The 27,063-nt window shown below is 53.9% G+C and overlaps 1 long non-coding RNA gene across 1 annotated transcript in view; it reads right to left on the minus strand.

Moving 5' to 3' along the window:
• Positions 1-25,571, minus strand: part of LOC144762110 (uncharacterized) — a 35,689-nt gene extending 10,118 nt beyond the window's left edge. Inside the window, exon 1 of the long non-coding RNA XR_013596054.1 lies at positions 25,383-25,571. This is a non-coding gene — a long non-coding RNA (uncharacterized LOC144762110). The remainder of the gene's footprint in view (positions 1-25,382) is intronic.
• Positions 25,572-27,063: the final 1,492 nt, after the last annotated feature.

Here is a 27,063-nt window from a genome sequence, read left to right on the forward strand (position 1 = left end):
CAGCACTCCTGGGCTGAGTGAAGTCGGGTCCAACTCTGTGTCTTGGCCCTCGATGCCGCTTGGCGGCGATGGTAGCAGCTTAAAAACTTTGGGCTACCAACTTTCCCCAGCAGGCTTCTTCAGCTGTTGTGTCCCTGTGCTGCGAACACTAGGTCAGGCAGCTGGCCATTGGAGTTTTCTTAGCCTGACTGGGCTCTGGGGACAGGTCCTCCTTAAGCAGAACACGGCAGGTACAGTCCCTCTCTGCTAGCAGCCAGATGCAGCAGGTGCAGTCCTCGTCTGTGCAGCCTCTCTGCTGGTCCCTCGGTGCAGCAGGTGCAGTCCTCGTCGGTGCAGCCTCTCTGCTGGTCCCTCAGTGCAGCAGGTGCAGTCCTCGTCAGATCAGCCTCTCTTGGCTTGTCCCTCGGTGCAGCAGGTGCAGTCCTCGCCGGTGCGGCCTCTCTTTGCTCGTCCCTCGGTGCAGTCCTCATCCGTGCAGCCGCTCTTTGCTTGTCCCTTGGGGCAGCAGGGCAGTCCTTCTTCCAAATCAGTTGAGATCCGAGTGCCCTATTTATTTTCAGAAAATGCACCCTGGTCAGGATGCAGTTGGTAGCCCATAGGCTTCAGGGTTCCTTCCCTCCTGATGACCAGTTCCTAGGAAATGTGGCATCTGGCTATCCCAGGAGGCACCATTCTGCCCACTCTGAACACGGCGAGACCCCTCTATCGACACTCAGAGCTCCATAGCCCACTTCAGAGGTGCGGTTACCAAGGAGCTACATGTCCCTGGAAAAACTGGTTTGACAACTGACTTATCTACTGTCCCCAATACCTGCCTGAACAATAGAGCAGCCCATCTCCTAAGTGGTACCCGCTTGCCCTTCAAAGGCAGGCTCTCCATTGAAGCTCATCCTTTGGGCTAACACCAGAGTGGATTGCTGCAGGAGGAAGGTAACCCCTCTCTCGCATGCAGGCCCCTATCGTGTCCTTTCCTGGGAGTCGTTAGCTTTCTTCGCTCCCGGGGAGACATGCCATCTGCAGTAAAAGCCCGGTGTACATCAATAAACAGGCACTGGAAACTTTGGGCAACTAAAGTGGAAGCTTCTAAAGTTGCACTTTGTCCACAGAGACATTAACTTCGATTTAACCATTCAATCTGATTTAATGCACCGATTGTTTGATACCAAACGGTACCAACCTTAGTAGCCCCATTCAGAAGTTATCAGGCCTGGGGTGCCAGCCTGCAACTCTGTACTTGCCAACGGGGCTACTAGTCTTTCCACAGAAAAATACACAATTTGGGATTTTTACTGCTAGAACATGTAGAAGTCCACTTTAACATACAGCACCCCGCCTTACACACAGCACCCCGCCTTACACACAGCACCCCGCCTTACACACAGCACCCCGCCTTACACACAGCACCCCGCCTTACACACAGCACCCCGCCTTACACACAGCACCCCGCCTTACATACAGCACCTCGCCTTACACACAGCACCCCGCCTTACACACAGCACCCCGCCTTACACACAGCACCCCGCCTTACATGCAGTACCCCGCCTTACACGCAGCACCCCGCCTTACACACAGCACCCCGCCTTACACACAGCACCCCGCCTTACACACAGTACCCCGCCTTACACACAGCACCCCGCCTTACACACAGCACCCCGCCTTACATACAGCACCTCGCCTTACACACAGCACCCCGCCTTACACACAGCACCCCGCCTTACACACAGCACCCCGCCTTACATACAGCACCTCGCCTTACACACAGCACCCCGCCTTACACACAGCACCCCGCCTTACACACAGCACCCCGCCTTACACGCAGCACCCCGCCTTACACGCAGCACCCCGCCTTACACGCAGCACCCCGCCTTACATGCAGCACCCCGCCTTACATGCAGCACCCCGCCTTACATGCAGCACCCCGCCTTACATGCAGCACCCCGCCTTACATGCAGCACCCCGCCTTACATGCAGCACCCCGCCTTACATGCAGCACCCCGCCTTACATGCAGCACCCCGCCTTACACACAGCACCCCGCCTTACACACAGCACCCCGCCTTACACACAGCACCCCGCCTTACACACAGCACCCCGCCTTACACACAGCACCCCGCCTTACACGCAGCACCCCGCCTTACATGCAGCACCCCGCCTTACATGCAGCACCCCGCCTTACATGCAGCACCCCGCCTTACATGCAGCACCCCGCCTTACATGCAGCACCCCGCCTTACACACAGCACCCCGCCTTACACACAGCACCCCGCCTTACACACAGCACCCCGCCTTACACACAGCACCCCGCCTTACACACAGCACCCCGCCTTACACACAGCACCCCGCCTTACACACAGCACCCCGCCTTACACACAGCACCCCGCCTTACATACAGCACCCCGCCTTACACACAGTACCCCGCCTTACATACAGCACCCCGCCTTACATACAGCACCCCGCCTTACATACAGCACCCCGCCTTACATACAGCACCCTGCCTTACACCTCATTAGGCCGGCCATAGGGGTGACTTAAATATATTAAAAGTTGATGTTTGGGTTGTGTGATTACCTTAAATGGCAAAGTCGAATTAGCAACTTTAAACTGCTGTTCCGGTCGGCAATCGCAGCCTGGAAGCCATGTTTTAACTTGTCCCACTCAGGGTGGTACAACAAGTGCTGCAGTCCCGACGGGGACACTACCTTCGAGGCCCTGGGTACTTCCGGTACCATATACTAAGGACTTAGAAGTAAGTTAGGCTATGCCATTTGGGAACAAGCCAATTAAACATGCATAATTTTCAGGGTGAGAGCACATGAACGGAGTCCTGTTTAGCAGGACTCGGGCCATTTCAGAGCCGTTACACCAGTACATAGTAGTCAAAATGGGGGCAAAAAGTGAGGACGAACCTGCAAAAAACCTGTTGCCTTACAATGGGGAAACCGTACCATTTGGGATTAGCGTACCTGCAGATAGGACCCGGGCCCAAGGATGGCGCTCTAGTATAATTGGACGTGGGTTCCTGTGAACCATAAATCTGGCTATGTCATACATGGTTTATGCCACGAGTGGATTAAACCATTCTGTTATTATATTTTAGATACATCACTGATGACGAATGGTCTGCTCTGGCAACAGATGTTCTCTTGATGTTTATGGATTTCTGCTCACAATGAGTTATGGTGACATTAACAACACAGTATCTGCAGAACAATAGTTCTTGCGGACCCTCTACAGTTGGATTTTGTTCTGAAGAGGCGCACAGACTGGCATTACTGGGTCAAAACATCCACATTTTATCAAGGGCTGCCCACTGATTACACACAAGGACGGGCGACAAATCTGTGTTGGACTTCTATCATTGATTTGAAAACCCTTGCTGGATTTGTGAATCGGATTGATTAACTCACACGTTTACTACTGCTGAGCACTGAGCCGTCTGCACTATTGTTGATTCTCTACTAGCTAACCGTTGGACATAGAAAAAACAGAGTCCTTTTGCTTACCGTGAGAAGATGATGTGTACATTTATATGACATTGTTAAAATCAAGAGAAAAACAAGTAATATGCTGTTCCTAATGGTTTAAATACTGCGTAAATTGATACTTGTATAGCGCACTACTCACCCGCAAGGGTCTCAAGGCGCTTATACGAATACCGCTGTGGAACCCATCCTGGCTTTCCCTGTGAGGTGTCCACTCCTGGGTACCCCCAAGGTGGAGGCCAGGCATCCTTAGCGTTGTGGGGGCCGTTGTGGAGATTAAGCAAGCTATTGCCCAGAGTTGCAGAGTGGGACTCCATGATTGGAATAGGCACCGAGGCGAGAATTATCAGGTCCGTGGAATTTTTGAGCCCAAGACCCACCGAGGCGGGGAATTGAACCCTGGTCCCGGGCTAGACCTCTGCATCAGGGTCTGCCGCTCTAACCATTGAGCCACACTTCTCTAGAAGTGCTCGACTAGGAGTGATTATGGGGTGGGAATCCATTTTATTGGAATATAGGGCCCTCACACACCCAGATGGGTGTCATGCTTCATCATCGGGCTGCTCCTCGTCGGGTCGGCGCTGCAATACCCAACGTGCTCCCAATGAGGGGCACTTTGGCGTATCAACTAATATATACTGGTTGGATAAGCACATAGTACCTATAAAAGGAAATCCCACAGAACCATTGCAGATTGTTACTGCAAGTTTCCTTTGCTTCTGTTTTTGGACAGAACATACTGATCATCAAGTCGTCTACCTGGATAAAGCGCAAACACAACCTGTTGTTCCGCCCCACTGCTGTCCCAAATAAGACTAGAATTAGGACTGAACAAACAAGCACTTATGACAAAAGCTCGACTCTTGCGCTACTTTGTGAAGCTCACGGCAGGCCCTAAAAGAGCCTTTAAAGAACTGAAAGCAAGGCCTGCAGGGAAATAAATTGTATTAGGATCCTTTTATGACAACAGCAACTGAATGTTTAGAAGCTCAGAATATATTTACACAAACACTGCTGCCAAAAATAATAGCCAAGATTCTAGCCAAGAATGCAAAATTAATATCGTGGGAGGAAGACCGACAAGAACTAGCGCAAAAGGCCCACGCAGACATATGAAAGTCATTTTCTCAGGACCAGGAAAACGCCTGATATTTATCGAACTCTATGAACCCGGCCCTTAAAATGACACTTGAGGATGCAATCTGTTCTAATTCCATTAAAAACACACAAATTTGAACATTTAAGTCACCATCAACTACGGCTGCCGACTATGCTGCTTTCCTGGAAGCAAACAGGAGGCACACTGTAAACCCAGTTGAGACCGGGTGTGATTAGTATGTAACAAACAACGTCTCAACAGGTAATAATGGAAAGACAGTTAATAAAACATACACAAGGAGTTGCAAAAAGGGAAGACAGGGAGACTGAGGAAGTGTTTGAAAAAATTTCATGTGGTTTATGTGACCAGCCTGTCTCCGGCAGAAGCAGTCGCTCCACCCTGCCTCTTGGTATCGTAGCGCTGTTCTCCCCACTGCTGCCAAAACGATTCTGTGCCTTATAATCGATTTGTGCTAATTTGTGCCTGCTTAGTTGCTGTAGTGCTTAGCATTGCTTGTAATTTATTGTGCCTGTGTATGTTCCTAGCGCTCCACCGCTCGCATTGCCTGCATTGCTCCCTGAGACTTAGTAGTGCTTGATTGTGCCCACAGCATTATTTAGCATCGTGCCCCAATCTCGTCCTGTTTGCCTTGTGTTATTGTTGCTGCCATTTTGTTGTGCCTCCAGCCCCTCCCTCCCCCCGCTCCCACCTCCCAGCTGCCCCTCCCACGCTCCGCCCCCCTCCACTATCCATTTATGACAGATGCATTTTCACGCAGCGTTCACGCGCAGCGGACGCGCCCAATGCGCGCTAAAGGTAAGCCCGTCTACGCCCGTCCGTGCCTGGACCGCACCCAGCGCCAGACCCCCTGGTCCTCGCAAACCCATCTCCTCCCGCATCACATACGACGCCGCAACCCTCTCAGCCCTCAACCCGGGCCGTCCACCAAACTGCCCCAGGACACACCCATGGACCATTCACCTGCCACTCATGCAAGTTCGACTGCATCAGGACCCACACCAAACCCACAAACCCCAAACAGAGCTCCGGCACTAACCACCGCTCGGTTCACAAACACGCCATTGACCTTTGGAACCTACTCGACACCACATCCCCTGACGTCACCTTCCTAACAGAAACCTGGATGAACACCTCATCAGCTCCCGACATCGCCATAGCCATCCCGGACGGCTACAAGATCATCCGAAAGGACCGCACCAACCAAACAGGAGGAGGCATCGCCATCGTCCATAAGAACTCCATCCGCGTCACGACCAGTTCTGACGATAACCTCACTATCGCCGAACACCTTCACTTCCAGATCCACACCGACTCCAAGACCACACTCAGAGGCACCCTCATCTACAGGCCACCAGGACCCCGCACATAATTCAGCGAAGACATCACTGACTTCACCACCCCACACGTCCTCCCCTCTGAGGAATACATTCTACTGGGAGACCTCAATTTCCACCTGGAAAAGAACAACGACAGGAACACTACCACCCTTCTGGACAATCTCGCCAATCTCGGACTCAAACAACTTGTAGACACCCCCACCCACTACACCGGACACACGCTCGACCCAATCTTCACATCCAGCAAGCACATCTCCTTCAATCACACCACAGCTCTCTATTGGACGGACCACAGCTGCGTTCACTTCAACTACAAAAAGACCACGACCCACAATCACCCTCAACCAATTCTCCGAAGAAACTGAACAAAATCACCATCAACCAGCTCCTCACATCGCTTCACCAAAACCCTCCTGCCAATTCATCGGACCCAAACCAAGCAGCCACCAACCTCACACAATGGATCACCCACAGCGCCGACGAATTAGCACCCTTGAAAAAACCATCAAATCAAGCAAAACAGCAAAAAAGCCCCCTCGGTCAACGATGACCTTAAGAAATCCAAGAAGCTCTGCCGTACCCTTGAGAAAGCCTGGAGAAAAGACCCAAACACTGTCACCTTGGCCACCTTCAAAAACGCCACCCGCAAGCACCACCTACTGATCCGATCAACCAAGAAATCAGCATTCAAGGACCGACTTGACAACAACGCCCACAACATCAAGGAACTATTCAACATCGTCAAAGAATTTACTAACCCCACCGCCAGCACCAATGACATCACTCCCTCCCAAGTCCTCTGCGACTCCCTAGCCTCATTCTTCCACAACAAAATCGCTGACATACATAACAGCTTTGACAACAAGGCCGGAGACCAACCCACTCCACCCACCTCCGAACGAAACCCCCCCTCGAACAGCCTCTACACCTGGAACCCAATCACCACTGAAGACACCATCCGCCTGATGAACTCCATCCACTCAGGATCGCCAACCGACCCATGTCCCCACCACATCTTCAATAAAGCAGACTCCATTATCGCACCCCATCTCCGAGACGTCATCAACTGCTCCCTCAACTCCGCTACCTTCCCGGAAAGCTGGAAACATGCCGAACTCAGCGCCCTTCTGAAGAAACCCACAGCAGACCCCACTGAACTCAAAAACTACCGCCCCATCTCGCTCCTCCCATTCCCTGCCAAAGTCATTGAGAAAGCCGTCAACAGTCAGCTCGCCGCCTTCCTCGAATCCAACAAATCCCTCGACCCTTCACAGTCGGGCTTCCGAGCCAAACACAGCACAGAGACCGCCCTCATCGCAGCAACAGACGACATTCGAACCCTACTGGACAATGGAGAAACGGTTGCCCTCATCCTACTTGACCTCTCCGCAGCCTTCGACACAGTCTGTCATAGCACCCTTATACAACGCCTCAGCAGCGTCAGAATACAAGGAAAAGCCTTGGAATGGATCATCTCGTTCCTCACCGGTAGAACCCAGAGAGTCCGCCTCCCCCCTTTCAGATCTGAGGCCACCGAAGTCATCTGCGGCGTACCACAAGGATCAGCACTCAGTCCTACCCTCTTCAACGTATACATGAGCCCCCTCGCAACCATCGCGCGACAACACAATCTCAACATCATCTCCTACGCCGATGACACCCAGCTGATTCTCTCCCTCACCAAAGACCCAAACACCGCCAAAACCAACCTACACGAAGGGATGAAAGAAGTAGCCGAGTGGATGAAGAACAGCCGTCTAAAACTGAACTCGGACAAAACGGAAGTCCTCATCCTAGGATCATCCCCCTCCGCTTGGGACGACTCATGGTGGCCACCAGCTCTGGGAAAGGCACCCATACCTACGGACCACGCACGTAACCTGGGCTTCATTCTGGACTCCTCCCTCTCGATGACCAGACAAGTCAACGCCGTCACATCATCATGCTTCAACATCCTACGCATGCTCAAAAAAACATTCCGTCGGATCCCCACCGAAACAAGAAAAACGGTCAGTCACGCACTGGTCACAAGCCGACTGGACTATGGAAACACCCTCTACGCCGGAACCACAGCCAAACTACAGAAAAAACTCCAACGCATCCAAAACGCCTCAGCCAGACTCATACTAGACATTCCCCGCAAAGATCACATTACCAGTCACCTGAAAGACCTCCACTGGCTCCCCGTCAACAAGAGGATAACGTTCCGTCTCCTCACCCACGCACACAAAGCCCTCTACGACCTAGGACCTGAATTCCTCAACACGCGCCTATCCTTCTACACCCCCACCCGCCAACTGCGATCGTCCAATCAAGCCCTAGCCGCTGTCCCGCGCATCCACAGAGCCACCATGGGGGGGAAGATCCTTCTCCTACTTAGCGGCCAAAACCTGAAATTCTCTCCCCATCCACCTCCGCCTTACACAGAACCACCTCTCCTTCAGAAAACAACTAAAAACTTGGATTTTCGATAAGTAAATACCCCCCTTTTCCTCAAGCGCCTTGAGACCCTCTGGGTATGTAGTGCGCTATACAAGTGCTGACTTGACTTGACTTGACTTTATATTAAAAGCCAATTCAGACCAGAAGAACAGTATAGGCACTATTTACAGTAATTTAAGTAACCAGAGGATACTTGTGCACATAAGTGCTCGTGAAAGGGTGAACGGCGCAAGTGACAAGTGTAACAGCGAGAGGCGGTGTAAAAGTTGGCTAATAGCGACAACATTTACAAAAGCTTAAGGTTCACGATTATTGATTTACAGAGATGCAACAGTTTAGGCAACTTAGGTGAACTGTGGAAATGCGCCAGTATTTGCTCTGGACAGTCAACGTTTCGACCAAGTTCAGGTCATCATCAGGACCAGGTTAGAGTTTTTGTGCTGAATGGACCGTGGGGTCCCAAGTGCGAGGCTCTCCAGGGTCTAAAAGTAGGGATAAGGTATAGGGTAAGATGGCCAGCAGAGCACAGTCAGTCAAGGAGGGAGGAGTCAAAGTGGGAAAGGGAGGCACCGCGGTGCCCTGGAGCGAAAGGAGCACTCCGGCATCCCGTTGAGAATGTCAGGGGCGCTGGGAAATGAACTTGGCCAGCGTGATTGGTTCGGGGCGACAGGAGGATTGGTGTTTAACTGCGGCGTTGGACACCAATCCTTCTGTCGCCCCGGACTATTCACACGGGCCAAATTAATTTCCTAGCACCCTTGACATTCTCAAAGAGATGCCAGTGTGCTTGCTTTAGGGCCCTTGACACTCGACGGCCTTCCTTCGCCGATGATATCCCTTTGCTGGAAACCTCCTTTCGCTCCTGGGCACCGGTTTCTTCGCTTACCCGCTTTGACTCCTCACAACGTGACTGATGGAGCTCCACTGGCCTTCTTACCCTATTCCTTGTCCCTACTTTTGGACCCGTGATTGCCTCATACTTGGGACCCCACGGACCTTACAGCACAATAACTCTGTAAACTGGTCTTGATGATGACCGAAACTTGTAACAGGTCGAAACGTCGTCGACTGTCCAGAGCAAATACTGGCGCATTTCCACGGTTCACCTAAGTTGCCTAAACAATTGCATCTCTTTAAATCAATATTGATTACTGTTGCATCTCTGTAAATCAATAATGATTACATTACTATCTTTTAAAATGCCCACAAAGGGCATTTTAAAAGTTGTATTGTACACACACTTCCCAATGGTGCACCCCTTCTTCCCCATCAAGCTGCTAACGTGGGGTTCATGACGCTCCTGTGTGGTGGTCCCACTCCTCCTACAGCAATCGTTTACTAACAATCCCAATCCAACCCACATAATTCCACTCCACAACACATACATCCACTCCTAACCAAAACGCATAGATAAAAGACAGTCATGTACAGCGCCAATAGCTGTGTTTAAGAGAGATTCTTCTTGTTTTAAACAGTGTTACACACTGCACACATACACTCCATAACACATAGGTAAAGGACATTGCCATTTACAATGCAAATAGCTATAATCAATTGCGAGACCTATTGCATTTCCAATGCTTGTTGGAGTTGGAGCTGTGCCGAGTTCAGCTGGCCACCAATCAGGAGCCCATATGTTAGGGACCATTCTGAATAGCATAATCGCGGTTTTGCCTGCATTAAGCTGGAGACAGATCTCTGTCATCCAGGCCACTGTAGCTCAAGTTACTCACCCTACCGCATTGCCTCCATCATCTGCCATGTCTATCGCCAACTGTTCATTGGTTTTGTGATTTTAACTATAAATTTTGCACATGAACTGTAAATCAGCTTTATAAGAACCATTAGAGAAAACAAGCATTTGCAATGCAATAGGTCTCGCATTAGGAAAGTTTGAGCTATTGGTCTTGTAAATGACATTTTTTTTATTTATGCGTTGGTTTTGAAAATAGCGAAATTAATAGCTTTGTCATTTACACTGCCAATAGTTATAACTTTCGCAAATGTGACACCTATAGCATTTGTAATGCAATATGTGTTGTATTTACGTGATTTAGATGTATTAATATTACACATATCAATGGCTTTTAATTTTTTTAAATAATTAATACTTAAATAAAAGTTATAATTTATAATGGCCCGCCCCCTGCTCACTCACCGCGCCCCCATTGCATACAGTATCACAGTTCCCATACTTTTTTTAATGCACTTCGAAAACAAACAAAAAAAATGGACTGGGAGGCTACCCGGTGAAATTACCAGTGGCTGTAGCTGGGTGCATTAACAGTAAGTGTCCGATCGCACTAGTCTTGATGCTGCGTACAATCGTGAGACTACTGATGCCTGGTACTTCGAGCCTGAACTGAAAAATCATAACATACTAAGAGAACAAGACCCAAGCGGCAAAACTAAAAGAAACAATGTCCCCAAAGCGTATCTGTCTGCTTTCCTATGCGGTGGAGATTACCAGAAATGAAGTTCCGGACAAGTCCGTCATTAAACCCACGCACGGCTGCTGTGGCCCTCGAACCGAGATACTCACTGTTTTCTGCAGAGGTGTTTTCCTGCGTGTAGTTGGGGTGAACTCTGCCCTTGCTACAGTGTAGCTGCTGCTGGTGCCCGAGGCTAATGTACCTGAATGGTGACGGCACAGCCCACGGCCTCGCCCAGAGGGGAGGGGCGGCCGCAGCAGCTCGGAGGACTCGGCACACGGCCAACCCCGACGATGACAGACCGGAGGCGGCATGTGGGAGCGCGGGCACACCCATCTCCTTCCCTGCAGACGAACTATTGACTCTTCCATTCTAGGTTTCTACATTGCACTACCTCAGTATCAGAAACTGTTGCCATTTAAAATCCCCACCCCCCGTACAAAAATGCAAATATCGATGCAATCTTGTTTGAGACCTTGAGGACTGCTGTTTCGGCGAGTTTCTCTGCTTCACCCGTCGGAATTCTGAACTTTTCATCCCAACGACCCTCTGCTTTAAGTCACTCGTTTAATAAATTAATTAAAATTGAGTTCGTCCGTTTAAAGTAATAATTAAATACATATTTATAGCCGAGACCTCTGCATTTGTATATAGCGCCGTGTAACTACCATGCACAGCAATGTATGTAAACGTTTAAAAGGGAATGTTGAAATAGAAAATCACCTCATGATATCCGAGCATCAAGTTGCAAAGGGTTGGACAATAGCCTGGGGCATAAGAAGGAATCTAAAGTAGGCAACCTCGGTAATGGACAACCCCAGCTTCAGACTTCTAGAACTCTGCACCCAGCGCTTTTGATTTATTTTACAAATTAATCATTGGTTTTAAGCGTAAAGACATGTGACGAGGCCAGACCGTGCAACATTTAATTTGTGACGCATATCAAGCGGTTAACGCTCTGGTAGGAAAAGATGCCAATGCCTAATAGAACAAGCATTAGAAATGCAACCGGGCTCGGATTTATTTGAGTTTGAGCTAATGGCATTGTAAATGGTAATGTATTTTTGCTAAGTGTTATGGAGTGTGTTAATATGGTGTGTAGTGGAATTATGTGTGTTAGATTGTAATTGTAGCAATGGTGGCATGCACCGCTGCTGCCTGCGAGTATGAGAAGATTGCATTGTGCATCTCTGTGCTGTTCCTGTTCTTTGTAAGGGACTCTTGCTCTGTTGCTGCTGCTGCCTTGGCACAGTACCTGCTGTGAGTGTGTAAGGGAAGCTTGCACCACTGCTGTTTGTGATGTCGTTCTTGCGAGTGTGAGAAGCTTGCACCACTGCTGTTTGTGATGTCGTTCTTGCGAGTGTGAGAAGCTTGCACCTCTGCTGCCTGTGGTCTCCTTGTGAGTGTGAGAAGCTTGCACCGCTGCTGCCTGTGGTGTCGTTCTTGTGAGTGTGAGAAGCTTGCACCACTGCTGTTTGTGATGTCGTTCTTGCGAGTGTGAGAAGCTTGCACCTCTGCTGCCTGTGGTCTCCTTGTGAGTGTGAGAAGCTTGCACCGCTGCTGCCTGTGATGTCGTTCTTGTGAGTGTGAGAAGCTTGCACCACTGCTGCTTGTGATGTCCTTCTTGTGAGTGGGAGAAGATTGCACCTCAGCTGCCTGTGATGTCGTTCTTGTGAGTGTGAGAAGCTTGCACCACTGCTGCTTGTGATGTCCTTCTTGCGAGTGTGAGAAACTTGCACCTCTGCTGCCTGTGGTCTCCTTGTGAGTGTAAGAAGCTTGCACAGCTGCTGCCTGTGATGTCCTTCTTGTGAGGTCTCGCAGTTGTGAGAGATTCAGCTATTGGCATTTTAAATGCAAGTGCCTTTTATTTATGTATTGATTTTTGAAACATAAATAAAAGGCACTGTCATTTACAATGCCAATATCTTAAACTCTCGCAAATGCGAGACCTATTGCATTGCAAATGCTTGATGGTACTTGTGGCACTGGTAATACCAGAAGCGCTAGTATTGGTGGTGGTACTGGCAGTGGTAGTACTGGTGGTGGTACCGGTAGTGGTAGTGCTAGTGGTGGTGGTACTGCTGGCAGAATTACTGGTAGTGGTAGTACTGGTGGTGGTGGTATTGGTGGTGGTAGTGGTAGTGGTAGTACTGGTAGTCGTGGTACTGGTAGTAGTGTTAGTGGTAGTACTGGTGGCTGTAGTACTGGTAGTACTGGTGGTGGTGGTGGTACTGGTAGTGGTAGTACTGGTGGTGGTGGTACTGGTAGTACTGGTGGTGGTAGTACTGGTGGTGGTGGTAGTGGTAGTACTGGAGGTGCTGGTACTGGTAGTAGTAGTACTGGTGGTGGTAGTACTGGTGTTGGTAGTACTGGTGTTGGTAGTACTGGTAGTGGTGCTACTGGTAGTGGTAGTACTGGTGGTGGTAGTACTGGCGGTGGTGGTACTGGTAGTACTGGTGGTGGTGTTAGTGGTAGTACTGGTGGCTGTAGTACTGGTAGTACTGGAGGTGCTGGTAGTGGTAGTACTGGTGGTGGTAGTACTGGTGTTGGTAGTACTGGTAGTGGTGCTACTGGTGGTGGTACTGGTAGTGGTAGTACTGGTGGTGGTGGTACTGGTAGTGGTAGTACTGGTGGTGGTACCGGTAGTGGTAGTGCTAGTGGTGGTGGTACTGCTGGCCGTAGTACTGGTGTTGGTAGTACTGGTGTTGGTAGTACTGGTAGTGGTAGTACTGGTGGTGGTGGTAGTGGTAGTACTGGCGGTGGTGGTACTGGTAGTACTGGTGGTGGTGTTAGTGGTAGTACTGGTGGCTGTAGTACTGGTAGTACTGGAGGTGCTGGTACTGGTAGTGGTAGTACTGGTGGTGGTAGTACTGGTGGTGGTAGTACTGGTAGTGGTGCTACTGGTGGTGGTACTGGTAGTGGTAGTACTGGTGGTGGTGGTACTGGTAGTGGTAGTACTGGTGGTGGTGGTACTGGTAGTGGTAGTGCTAGTGGTGGTGGTACTGCTGGCCGTAGTACTGGTAGTGGTAGTACTGGTGGTGGGGGTACTGGTGGTGGTAGTACTGGTGGTGGTAGTGGTACTGGTAGTGGTAGTACTGGTGGTCGTGGTACTGGTAGTACTGGTGGTGGTGGTAGTGGTAGTACTGTTGGTGGTGGTAGTGGTAGTACTGGTGGCTGTGGTAGTGGTAGTACTGGTGGCTGTAGTAGTGGTAGTACTGGTGGTGGTAGTACTGGTAGTACTGGTGGTGGTAGTACTGGTAGTACTGATGGTGGTAGTACTGGTAGTACTGATGGTGGTAGTACTGGTGGTGGTGGTACTGGTAGTGGTAGTACTGGTGGTCGTGGTACTGGTAGTACTGGTGGTGGTGGTAGTGGTAGTACTGGTGGTGGTGGTACTGGTAGTACTGGTTGTGGTGGTACTGGTAGTACTGGTGGTGGTGGTAGTACTGTTGGTGGTGGTAGTGGTAGTACTGGTGGTGGTGGTACTGGTAGTACTGGTGGTGGTGGTACTGGTAGTACTGGTGGTGGTGGTAGTACTGTTGGTGGTGGTAGTGGTAGTACTGGTGGCTGTAGTAGTGGTAGTACTGGTGGCTGTAGTAGTGGTAGTACTGGTGGCTGTAGTAGTGGTAGTACTGGTGGTGGTAGTACTGATGGTGGTAGTACTGGTGGTGGTGGTGGTACTGGTAGTGGTAGTACTGGTGGTAGTGGTAGTCCTGGTGGCTGTAGTAGTGGTAGTACTGGTGGCTGTAGTAGTGGTAGTACTGGTGGTGGTAGTACTGATGCTGGTAGTACTGGTGGTGGTGGTGGTACTGGTAGTGGTAGTACTGGTGGTCGTGGTACTGGTAGTACTGGTGGTAGTGGTAGTACTGGTGGCTGTAGTAGTGGTAGTACTGATGGTGGGAGTACTGGTAGTACTGGTGGTGGTGCTGGTGCTGGTACTGGTAGTGGTAGTACTGGTGGCTGTAGTACTGGAGGTGCTGGTACTGGTGGTGGTAGTACTGATGGTGGTAGTACTGGTAGTACTGGTAGTACTGGTGGTGGTGGTACTGGTAGTACTGGTGGTGGTGGTGGTAGTGGTAGTGGTAGTCCTGGTGGCTGTAGTAGTGGTGACAAAGATCAAGAAAACCATTGTGTCAACAATACTCACAGAAATGTTGTGTAATTTTGCACGTGCTTAGGATATTGTTCATATTTATAGGATCCTTAGATCTTAATTTTTAAGGGGTTAGGGTGGTTCCCCCTCCCTTGAGCACCGCACCTACATTGACTCCAAACCCTTACTATTACGTTTATTTGGAGCGCCACATTTTCACCTCGTGTTTATTCACCCCACTTATTTTAAGGGCGCCAGACGGCACCGGTGCAAAGCTGCCTTATGTCCATGTTTTTTATGCAATTAAGCCCCAGTTAGAGAAACGAAGGTTCTGAAATACACGCACATACAACTCGTGGAACAGGGGTCTTTAAAAAGATGTGTTTGCAAAAGACAGTGGAGCTGTCTAGAATAAGGAATCCATGCCACAGACTGCTCGGGGGCTGATCCATGCTTACAAGATAAGACAGGCCTCTGCCTTTCTTTGATCCGTTACAGATGCGTCCCAACGACAGTTTCTGCCCCCTGCTTGGAAACACAGGAATCCCCTTTGTTGCATTATGCAGAACATCATTACTGACAAAGTACAAACTGGAAGCTCGCCGTTTGCATAGCCTGCAAGCACACTCCAACCCGATGGGAGATAGGCGCGTGCACCGCCCTTGCCACTGTTTACATATTGTGGCATTGATGGCACTGATGTCTGCTCTCTTCAAATAAAACAGATCTAATGCACCGTGGGCCGAAAGAGACGGCTGGGCCCTGTGGTAAACTCCCTTGCACGCTATGCATTCCGTGATATGGCCTCTTATCAGCTGGGGGCCTGGACCCCTCCTCGACCTGGGGCGAGAGCTGCCCGGGTCATACACATGCGAGATAGGCCAATTACAGCTCACGACCTCTGATACAGTCTGTGCTCATGTGTTGGGAGACAGGGCCTGCTCTCGATAACCCGTCGAGATAAGCGAGCCACCTCACCTGGGAGCGGTTCCCGCCATAAATCGCCGTCCCATCTGGGCATGCCAAGCTGACTGTAGGCCCGTTTAAAAATAGCCCAGGACAGTGCAGATAAAAAACAGAACGGGGTATTTTGAGAAATGTGGAAAGAAAACGATCTGCTCCGGAGAATTGTTTCAAACATCGTGTTCCAGCCCTGCGTCCTTATCTGCTCTGCCAGCAGCTTATCTAATAACAAAGTGTGGAGGCAGCAGGGCTTACAGTACGCGCTAGCCTGAGCACTCACATTACACGCTGCAGACGAACGCGCGCCCGATACATGCAATGCAGAATGGTGAATGCGCTCCCACCATCTGGATTGCATTACAAGGGCACCCTGACAGCTCCTAATTAAAATTAATGGACTGCCGTGCGCGAAACCGCACAGAAAATGCCAAAAATGGCGGACGGAAATGACATATGCCCTATCGCATCAAGAATACTAAAAAAAACAGCACCGCGAGGACCAATCACCATTCAGATTACAAAATAAAGCACTGCAAATGCACAAGCAAAAAAGAATTTATCCAGCATGAGCCAGAGACCCGCTACAATACGGCTCGCAGCTCCTCCCCACTTCGTAGTGACTTCGCCGAGCCCGTAAAAATGATTTTGCTAGCGTCTGGTCACTGCGCATGCGCGTTTGAGCCAGTTCCTTTGGGCGGGACTTCCGTCTTCGGAAGTCCCGCGCACGCGCCCACGGAGTGCCTGAGAGCGGGGCTCCCATGCCCGAGGGAGAGCCCCGGCTACAGAAGTCCCGAATGGCGGTAAGTGGGGCTTTGTTCTAGGGGGGGGGGGGGTGCGCTTGTGTGTGTGTGTGTGTGTGTGTATGTGTATGATGGCGGCGGGTCTTTGTATGTGTGCGTGCGTGTGTGTAGGTGCGCTGGTGTGTGTGTGGGGGGGTCTCGGTGTGACCGTGTAGGTGCGCTAGTGTGTGTGTAGGTGCGGCGGCGACGGGGGGGTGTGTGTGTGCCTGTGTTCCCTGTGTTCCCTGAGAGCTGGAAACACGCCGAACTCAGCGCTCTACTCAAGAAACCAACAGCGGACCCCACCGACCTCAAGAACTACCGCCCCATCTCGCTCCTCCCGTTTCCAGCCAAAGTCATCGAGAAGACCGTCAACAAGCAGATGGCCGCCTTCCTCGAGACGAACGGATCCCTCGACCCCTCACAGTCCGGCTTCCGAGCCAACCACAGCACCGAGACCGCCCTCATCGCCGCCACCGATGACACCCGAGCCCTGATGGACAATGGAGAAACAGCGGCCCTCATCCTCCTAGACCTCTCCGCGGCATTCGACACGGTCTGCCACCGCACCCTAGTACGGCGCCTCAGCAACATCGGAATCCAGGACAAGGCGCTGGAATGGATCATCTCCTTCCTCGACGGAAGAACACAGAGAGTCCACCTACCACCGTACAAGTCAGAGGCCTCCGAAGTCATCTGCGGCGTCCCTCAAGGATCATCTCTGAGCCCCACCCTCTTCAACGTCTACATGAGCCCCCTCGCGGCCATCGTACGCAAACACAACCTCAGCATAATCTCCTACGCCGACGACACCCAGCTGATCCTCTCCCTGACCAACAACCCCGCCGCCGCCAGAGCCAACCTGCACGAAGGGATGAAGGAGGTAGCCGAGTGGATGACGACCAGCCGCCTAAAACTGAACTCGGACAAGACGGAGGTCCTCATCCTGGGACCCTCACCCTCCGCCTGGGACGACTCCTGGTGGCCTCCCGCCCTGGGCTCCGCACCCAAACCAACAGACCATGCACGCAACCTGGGCTTCATCCTGGACGCCTCCCTCTCCATGACCAGGCAAGTCAACAACGTCTCCTCGGCGTGCTTCAACACCCTACGCATGCTACGGAAGATCTTCTGGTGGATCCCCACCGAGACCAGGAGGACCGTCACCCAGGCCCTCGTCACCAGCCGACTGGACTACGGCAACGCCCTCTACGCCGGTACCACCGCCAAGCTCCAGAAGAGACTCCAGCGGATCCAGAACGCCTCAGCCAGACTCATCCTCGACATCCCACGAACCAGTCACATCTCCGGACATCTCAGAGACCTTCACTGGCTCCCCGTCAGCAAAAGAATAACCTTCCGCCTCCTCACCCACGCACACAAAGCCCTACACGACCAAGGCCCGAGCTACCTCAACAGCCGAGTCAACTTCTACGCTCCCAAACGCCACCTGCGATCAGCCAACCACGCCCTCGCCGCCGTCCCCCGCATCCGAAGAGCGACTTCAGGAGGAAGGTCCTTCTCCTACCTGGCTGCCAAGACCTGGAACTCCCTCCCGACCGACCTACGCCTGACCCAAGACCACCTCTCCTTCAGGAGGAAGCTGAAGACCTGGCTGTTCGAGCAGTAGCGGCACCCCCCCGCCCCCCAGCGCCTTGAGACCCTACGGGTATGTAGCGCGCTTTACAAGTGTCATTGATTGATTGATTGATTGATTGTGTATGCGTGTGGCTGTGTACGCGTGTGGCTGTGATGTGCGCATGCGTGAGTGTGGGTGCGCGTGCACGCAGTCAAATCCAGCACAAGAGAAGCGCGTGGCACCCTCTTGTCCCTCATTCCCCCGAGACAGGCAACATTAAGTCTCCAGCTGGACGCATCCTTCGGATGCAGTACCAGCGAGACCTAAAAAGACAAGCAAGTGTCAAAAAAAGATTAAATATATATACAATTTATAAATAATAAAATGAATTGTTGATTTATCAATTGGGTGGTTAGTCTCTGTACTGTTGGGCTACAACATTACATATTTTACCAATGCCTTTCATACCCACTGGTTTGTAACTTCAGTTTTTTCACTTGGCTATAGACTGTTCTCAAAACACTGTAGCTCTCAGACCAGCTACAAAACGTCCTTTTACTGCGCTAGATTCACAGTCAGAGGGAATCAGAAGCTGTGTCTCGTCAACATAAGAGTACAATTCCAGTCCATATGATTTCAGCATTGTAGCCATTGGTGCCACATAGATATTAAATAACGTAAGGCTCAAACACGAGCCCCGAGGGACACCCTTGTCCAATAGTGCAGAGCGAGATCTAAAGGAACCCAAACTTATAGTCTGTTCTATTAGCCAGAAAGACCTTGACCCATCACAGAGCTAGACCCCAATGCGTGACTGTGTCGAAAGCTGCAGATAGATCGAGTAATACTAACATAATCGGACTGTTAGTAGCTACAGAACATCTAATATGATCAGCTACAGACACTAAAGTAGTTTTGGTGATATCAAATCAATCGATCAGGAATTTATATAGCGTAGCTACTCACTCGTAAGGGTCGCAGGGTGCTATGACATGGTCGAAACCCTGATTGTGAAGAATCTAAAAGGTCATTTGCTTCTAATATCAATCAGGAGTTTGTATAGCACCCTACTCACCCGTGAGGGTCTCAAGGCGCTAATCGACCCTATGTTGGCCGTTTATCTGGCCTTCCAGCAACTTACTCAATAGGGAAGCAGCGAAATAGGGCGATCGCTATTTAAACCATTGGACACCACATTAGGTTTCTTTTGTATGGGGATCACCTGTGCAGCTTCCCAAGCTAAGGGGGGTTTGCCCACTAGTTATCAAGAGATTAAGCAAAGTGCAGAGAGGGAGCGCGGCGGATATCCTAGGTGGACAAATATCTATAGGAGAGACAGATTTCCCCAACGCAAAAGCCGCCTGGATGGATTCCGTCATAAAAATAGTAAAATGCTCAAGACTGGAAGTACATCTGGGATTAGAGCATTCGAAATGCGGTACTTCAGTTATCTGAAGATTTACCTGAGAAAAGTTCTCATAAATCAAGTTAATTTTCTCATCTAAATAGTTGGTCAGCCAATCGCACAAGGCCTGTGTGAATGGAGTACAAGCTGGGAGATTAATACAGCCATTTAGAGCTTAAACCCCTTGCCCGCGGCCGGAATTCCGCTCCTGTGCTGGACATTCCGATCGCGGGCGTGGTCATGACGGCTCCCGGCCGTCATCAGCACAGGAGCACTGTAATGCATGACGGACGGGAGCCGTCATCAGCACGCAAGGGGTTAAAGAGTTCTCTGGAGGAGCGGCCAGCTGTAGTGATTGTTTTAGCATTATAAAGCTTTCTCGCTCTTTTACGATTATGGTGTTCACTAATCAAAGCCGCCTTATAAGATTCATCGACAATCAACGGAACCCACAGATGCGAGGTTTGTACGGTTTACATTACAAAGCTCCACAGGCAGCTGTGGATGGGAACATGGGCTGCAGCGGTCGGGACAGGCAGATACAAGGGTCTTGGGACAGCACAAGTGGGTGGGGAGGATGGACCATGGACACAGGGGATGTGTGTGCTGGAGGTACGATGCAGGGCGTGAATGCAGGGGTGGGGGGTGGACGTCCCCACCGATGCTCCCCACGCTCCCCCCCTCGCTGAGGCCGGCCACTCTCCCTCCCTCCTCAACCCTTTACCCATCTCATCCCCACCCCCTTGCCCCCTCTACGGATCCCCCCGTATGGCTATGAATCTGACGCCCCGGTGGTATTCTCGCACATTTGAGACCCCCCACCTCCCTCCCACCAACCTCTCGTCCCTCCCACCTCTAATCCACCCCCTCCCCTTTACAAGCCCCTCCTGTCAACTAATCCAGCCCCCTCCTCTCACATCTCTGCTGATCTCAGTCTCCCACTCCCCCTCCTCACCTACTGCCCCACCCTGGCACCTGTCTCCCCCCCAGCCTTCAGGGCCCCCTCTCCCTCTCAGGCCCCCTCCTCCTCCAGCAGCCTCCACACCTCCCCATACTCTCCCACCCCTCTGCAGGCGCCCCCCTCCTTAATCCCCTCACAGCACCTCTCCTCCTCCTGCAGCCCTCATCACCCTTCTCACCCTCGAGCCCTCATCACCCTCCTCCTCCGGCCCTCATCACCCTCCTCCTCCTCCAGCCCTCATCACCCTCCTCTTCCTCCAGCCCTCATCACCCTCCTCCTCCTCAGCCCTCATCACCCTCCAGCCCTCATCACCCTCCTCCTCCAGCCCTCATCACCCTCCTCCTCCTCCAGCCCTCATCACCCTCCTCCTCCAGCCCTCATCACCCTCCTCCCCCTCCAGCCCTCATCACCCTCCTCCTCCAGCCCTCATCACCCTCCTCCTCCTCCAGCCCTCATCACCCTCCTCCTCCTCCAGCCCTCATCACCCTCCTCCTCCAGCCCTCATCACCCTCCTCCTCCTCCAGCCCTCATCACCCTCCTCCTCCAGCCCTCATCACCCTCCTCCTCCTCCAGCCCTCATCACCCTCCTCCTCCTCCAGCCCTCATCACCCTCCTCCTCCAGCCCTCATCACCCTCCTCCTCCTCCAGCCCTCATCACCCTCCTCCTCCAGCCCTCATCACCCTCCTCCTCCTCCAGCCCTCATCACCCTCCTCCTCCAGCCCTCATCACCCTCCTCCTCCTCCAGCCCTCATCACCCTCCTCCTCCAGCCCTCATCACCCTCCTCCTCCTCCAGCCCTCATCACCCTCCTCCAGCCCTCATCACCCTCCTCCTCCAGCCCTCATCACCCTCCTCCTCCAGCCCTCATCACCCTCCTCCTCCAGCCCTCATCACCCTCCTCCTCCTCCAGCCCTCATCACCCTCCTCCTCCAGCAGCCCTCATCACCCTCCTCCTCCAGCCCTCATCACCCTCCTCCTCCTCAGCCCTCATCACCCTCCTCCTCCTCAGCCCTCATCACCCTCCTCCTCCTGCATCCCTCATCACCCTCCTCCTCCTCCTACCCTCATCACCCTCCTCCTCCTCCAGCCCTCATCACCCTCCTCCTCCTCCAGCCCTCATCACCCTCCTCGAGCCCTCATCACCCTCCTCCTCCTCCAGCCCTCATCACCCTCCTCCTCCAGCCCTCATCACCCTCCTCCTCCTCCAGCCCTCATCACCCTCCTCCAGCCCTCATCACCCTCCTCCTCCTGCATCCCTCATCACCCTCCTCCTCCAGCCCTCATCACCCTCCTCCTCCTCAGCCCTCATCACCCTCCTCCTCCTGCATCCCTCATCACCCTCCTCCTCCTCCTACCCTCATCACCCTCCTCCTCCTCCAGCCCTCATCACCCTCCTCCTCCTGCCCTCATCACCCTCCTCCCCCTCCAGCCCTCATCACCCTCCTCCTCCAGCCCTCATCACCCTCCTCCTCCAGCCCTCATCACCCTCCTCCAGCCCTCATCACCCTCCTCCTCCTCCTCCAGCCCTCATCACCCTCCTCCTCCTCCTCCAGCCCTCATCACCCTCCTCCTCCTCCAGCCCTCATCACCCTCCTCCTCCTGCAGCCCTCATCACCCTCCTCCTCCAGCCCTCATCACCCTCCTCCTCCTCCAGCCCTCATCACTCTCCTCCTCCTCCAGCCCTCATCACCCTCCTCCTCCTCCAGCCCTCATCACCCTCCTCCTCCTCCAGCCCTCATCACCCTCCTCCTCCTCCAGCCCTCATCACCCTCCTCCCCCTCCAGCCCTCATCACCCTCCTCCTCCAGCCCTCATCACCCTCCTCCTCCAGCCCTCATCACCCTCCTCCAGCCCTCATCACCCTCCTCCTCCTCCTCCAGCCCTCATCACCCTCCTCCTCCTCCTCCAGCCCTCATCACCCTCCTCCTCCTCCAGCCCTCATCACCCTCCTCCTCCTGCAGCCCTCATCACCCTCCTCCTCCAGCCCTCATCACCCTCCTCCTCCTCCAGCCCTCATCACTCTCCTCCTCCTCCAGCCCTCATCACCCTCCTCCTCCTCCAGCCCTCATCACCCTCCTCCAGCCCTCATCACCATCCTCCTCCTCCAGCCCTCATCACCCTCCTCCTCCTGCAGCCCTCATCACCCTCCTCCTCCAGCCCTCATCACCCTCCTCCTCCTCCAGCCCTCATCACTCTCCTCCTCCTCCAGCCCTCATCACCCTCCTCCTCCTCCAGCCCTCATCACCCTCCTCCTCCAGCCCTCATCACCATCCTCCTCCTCCAGCCCTCATCACCCTCCTCCTCCAGCCCTCATCACCCTCCTCCTCCAGCCCTCATCACCCTCCTCCTCCTCCAGCCCTCATCACCCTCCTCCTCCAGCCCTCATCACCCTCCTCCTGCTCCAGCCCTCATCACCCTCCTCCTCCTCCAGCCCTCATCACCCTCCTCCTCCTGCAGCCCTCATCACCCTCCTCCTCCAGCCCTCATCACCCTCCTCCTCCTCCAGCCCTCATCACCCTCCTCCTCCTCCAGCCCTCATCACCCTCCTCCTCCTCCAGCCCTCATCACCCTCCTCCTCCTCCAGCCCTCATCACCCTCCTCCTCCAGCCCTCATCACCCTCCTCCCCCTCCAGCCCTCATCACCCTCCTCCTCCAGCCCTCATCACCCTCCTCCTCCAGCCCTCATCACCCTCCTCCAGCCCTCATCACCCTCCTCCTCCTCCTCCAGCCCTCATCACCCTCCTCCTCCTCCTCCAGCCCTCATCACCCTCCTCCTCCTCCAGCCCTCATCACCCTCCTCCTCCTGCAGCCCTCATCACCCTCCTCCTCCAGCCCTCATCACCCTCCTCCTCCTCCAGCCCTCATCACTCTCCTCCTCCTCCAGCCCTCATCACCCTCCTCCTCCTCCAGCCCTCATCACCCTCCTCCTCCTCCAGCCCTCATCACCCTCCTCCCCCTCCAGCCCTCATCACCCTCCTCCTCCAGCCCTCATCACCCTCCTCCTCCTCCAGCCCTCATCACCCTCCTCCCCCTCCAGCCCTCATCACCCTCCTCCTCCAGCCCTCATCACCCTCCTCCTCCAGCCCTCATCACCCTCCAGCCCTCATCACCCTCCTCCTTCAGCCCTCATCACCCTCCTCCAGCCCTCATCACCCTCCAGCCCTCATCACCCTCCTCCTGCAGCCCTCATCACCCTCCTCCTCCTCCAGCCCTCATCACCCTCCTCCCCCTCCAGCCCTCATCACCCTCCTCCTCCTCCAGCCCTCATCACCCTCCTCCCCCTCCAGCCCTCATCACCCTCCTCCTCCTCCAGCCCTCATCACCCTCCTCCCCCTCCAGCCCTCATCACCCTCCTCCTCCTCCAGCCCTCATCACCCTCCTCCCCCTCCAGCCCTCATCACCCTCCTCCTCCAGCCCTCATCACCCTCCTCCTCCTCCAGCCCTCATCACTCTCCTCCTCCTCCAGCCCTCATCACCCTCCTCCTCCTCCAGCCCTCATCACCCTCCTCCAGCCCTCATCACCCTCCTCCTCCAGCCCTCATCACCCTCCTCCTCCTCCAGCCCTCATCACCCTCCTCCTCCTGCAGCCCTCATCACCCTCCTCCTCCTGCAGCCCTCATCACCCTCCTCCTCCTCCAGCCCTCATCACCCTCCTCCTCCTCCCCTCATCACCCTCCTCCTCCTCCTCCTCCCCTCATCACCCTCCTCCTCCTCCTCCAGCCCTCATCACCCTCCTCCCCCAGCCCTCATCACCCTCCTCCTCCTCGAGCCCTCATCACCCTCCTCCTCCAGCCCTCATCACCCCCCTCCTCCTCCTCCAGCCCTCATCACCCTCCTCCTCCAGCCCTCATCACCCTCCTCCTCCAGCCCTCATCACCCTCCTCCTCCTCCTCCAGCCCTCATCACCCTCCTCCTCCTCCTCCAGCCCTCATCACCCTCCTCCTCCAGCCCTCATCACCCTCCTCCTCCTCCAGCCCTCATCACCCTCCTCCTCCTCCAGCCCTCATCACTCTCCTCCTCCTCCAGCCCTCATCACCCTCCTCCTCCTCCAGCCCTCATCACCCTCCTCCTCCTCCAGCCCTCATCACCCTCCTCCTCCTCCCCTCATCACCCTCCTCCTCCTCCAGCCCTCATCACCCTCCTCCTCCAGCCCTCATCACCCTCCTCCTCCTCCAGCCCTCATCACCCTCCTCCTCCTCAGCCCTCATCACCCTCCTCCTCCTCAGCCCTCATCACCCTCCTCCTCCTCAGCCCTCATCACCCTCCAGCCCTCATCACCCTCCTCCTCCAGCCCTCATCACCCTCCTCCTTCAGCCCTCATCACTCTCCTCCTCCAGCCCTCATCACCCTCCTCCTCCAGCCCTCATCACCCTCCAGCCCTCATCACCCTCCTCCTCCAGCCCTCATCACCCTCCTCCTCCTCAGCCCTCATCACCCTCCAGCCCTCATCACCCTCCTCCTCCAGCCCTCATCACCCTCCTCCTCCAGCCCTCATCACTCTCCTCCTCCAGCCCTCATCACCCTCCTCCTCCAGCCCTCATCACCCTCCAGCCCTCATCACCCTCCTCCTTCAGCCCTCATCACCCTCCAGCCCTCATCACCCTCCTCCTCCAGCCCTCATCACCCTCCTCCTCCAGCCCTCATCACCCTCATCACCCTCCAGCCCTCATCACCCTCCTCCTTCAGCCCTCATCACCCTCCAGCCCTCATCACCCTCCTCCTTCAGCCCTCATCACCCTCCTCCATCCCTCTGGCCCCTCTCCCCCCCGGCCCCGCCCCTCGTCCGTGCCCACCTCTCTCTGGCTCGGTGTCGCCCCGCACCGCAGCTCCAGGCCCCGCAGCTCCCCGCACCGCACCGCAGACAATGGAGGCAGAGATGGAGGAGCACCAGGGAGAGACCACCGCGGCCGGGAGGGAGGGGGCGGACCGTACCAAGAGCCTGGGTCTGCGGCGGCGTGAGTCACTGCGCCGCCGACACTGAAGAGGGACTGACCCCGGAGCACCGGCAGGCGGCCATCTTACCACTGAGAGAGGCGTGGGAGCAGCAGACACTGAAGAGGGACTGACCCCGGAGCACCGGCAGGCGGCCATCTTACCACTGCAGAGAGGCGACGGAGCAGCCGACACTGAAGAGGGACTGACCCCCGAGCACCGGCAGGCGGCCATCTTACCACTGCAGAGAGGCTCGAGAGCAGCCGACACTGAAGAGGGACTGCACCGAGAGCACCGGCCGGCGGCCATTTTACCACTACAAATGAGATGGAGCTGCCGACACTGAAGAGGGACTGCACCCTGAGCACCGGCAGGCGGCCATCACCACTGCAGAGACCCGAGGGAGCCGCCGACACTGAAGATGGACTAACCCCAGAGCACCGGCAGGCGGCCATCTTACCACAGCAAAGAGGGGGCGGGAGCAGCCAACACTGAAGAGGGACTGCACCGAGAGCACCGGCAGGCGGCCATCTTACCACTACGTAGGCGAGGGAGCAGCAAACACTGAAGAGGGACTGACCCTGGAGCACCGGCCGGCGGCCATCTTACCACTACAGTGAGACGAGAGGGAGCAGCTGACACTTTATTTATTTTATTTATATTATTTTATTTATGCGTTTTTATATAGCGTGGACTTTACCCGAAGGCGTCAGAGCGCTTCACAATAGGAACAGAAAATTACAAATGAGCAAAATTACCAAAGCAGACCATAAGCATTCCCTTTTTGTTGATCAATATCACAATAGTCGTTTAGGGAGGATCAAAAATGATTTCATTTTTTTCACTCACGACACCTCCTCTTGGTCCACCAGCTTATACAAGTCCCTTAATGTTACCTCCTCCTCCTCTATCCCTCATGGGAAACTGCTAAAAATCTCCCCCTCCACACGTTTCAACGTCTCCCTCACCACCTCACTCTATAACAACGGTACTGTCATGATCCAAGGTAATGACACCTGTCTCTCGCTCTTTGACCACCTCTTCCCCTCTCTACTCCCCTCCGCTGCGACCGGGTTCTCACCCGACTCTCCTTCTAGCTCCACCCATTACTTCCTCTCGCCTCCCCTGACCCCCCTACACTCCAATTGGCTGCACCCTCAAGAATCACAGGTCGGCCCTCTTCCCGCCCCCTCCCCTATGACCTCCTCTCCTATTCTTCCCCCCTCACAATTTGCCCCACCCCACTTCACTTCAGCCTCACCGCTAGCTAATGCGCTCCTCGTCCAATCTGCATCCTCCCGGTACTCCAATCTCTCCCCCCCCCCATTTTCCTTCCAGTCGCCCCCCCTTTTAGTCCTCCTCTCCTCCAACCTTCTCCCCCAGTGAATTATCCCTACGCTCCCCTTATCCCTTCCTCCATACTTCCTGTCCACCTCCCCCTCCCCTCGTTATTCACCCGGATTTCGCCTCAATCCCACTGCGTCTCTCTCCTCCCTCCCACTCCTCCAGCAATGCTGTGTCACTCCCTTTCCCCCCCTGGTA

The sequence above is a fragment of the Lissotriton helveticus genome, chromosome 6, assembly GCF_964261635.1.
Source record: "Lissotriton helveticus chromosome 6, aLisHel1.1, whole genome shotgun sequence".
Lineage (NCBI taxonomy): Eukaryota > Metazoa > Chordata > Amphibia > Caudata > Salamandridae > Lissotriton > Lissotriton helveticus.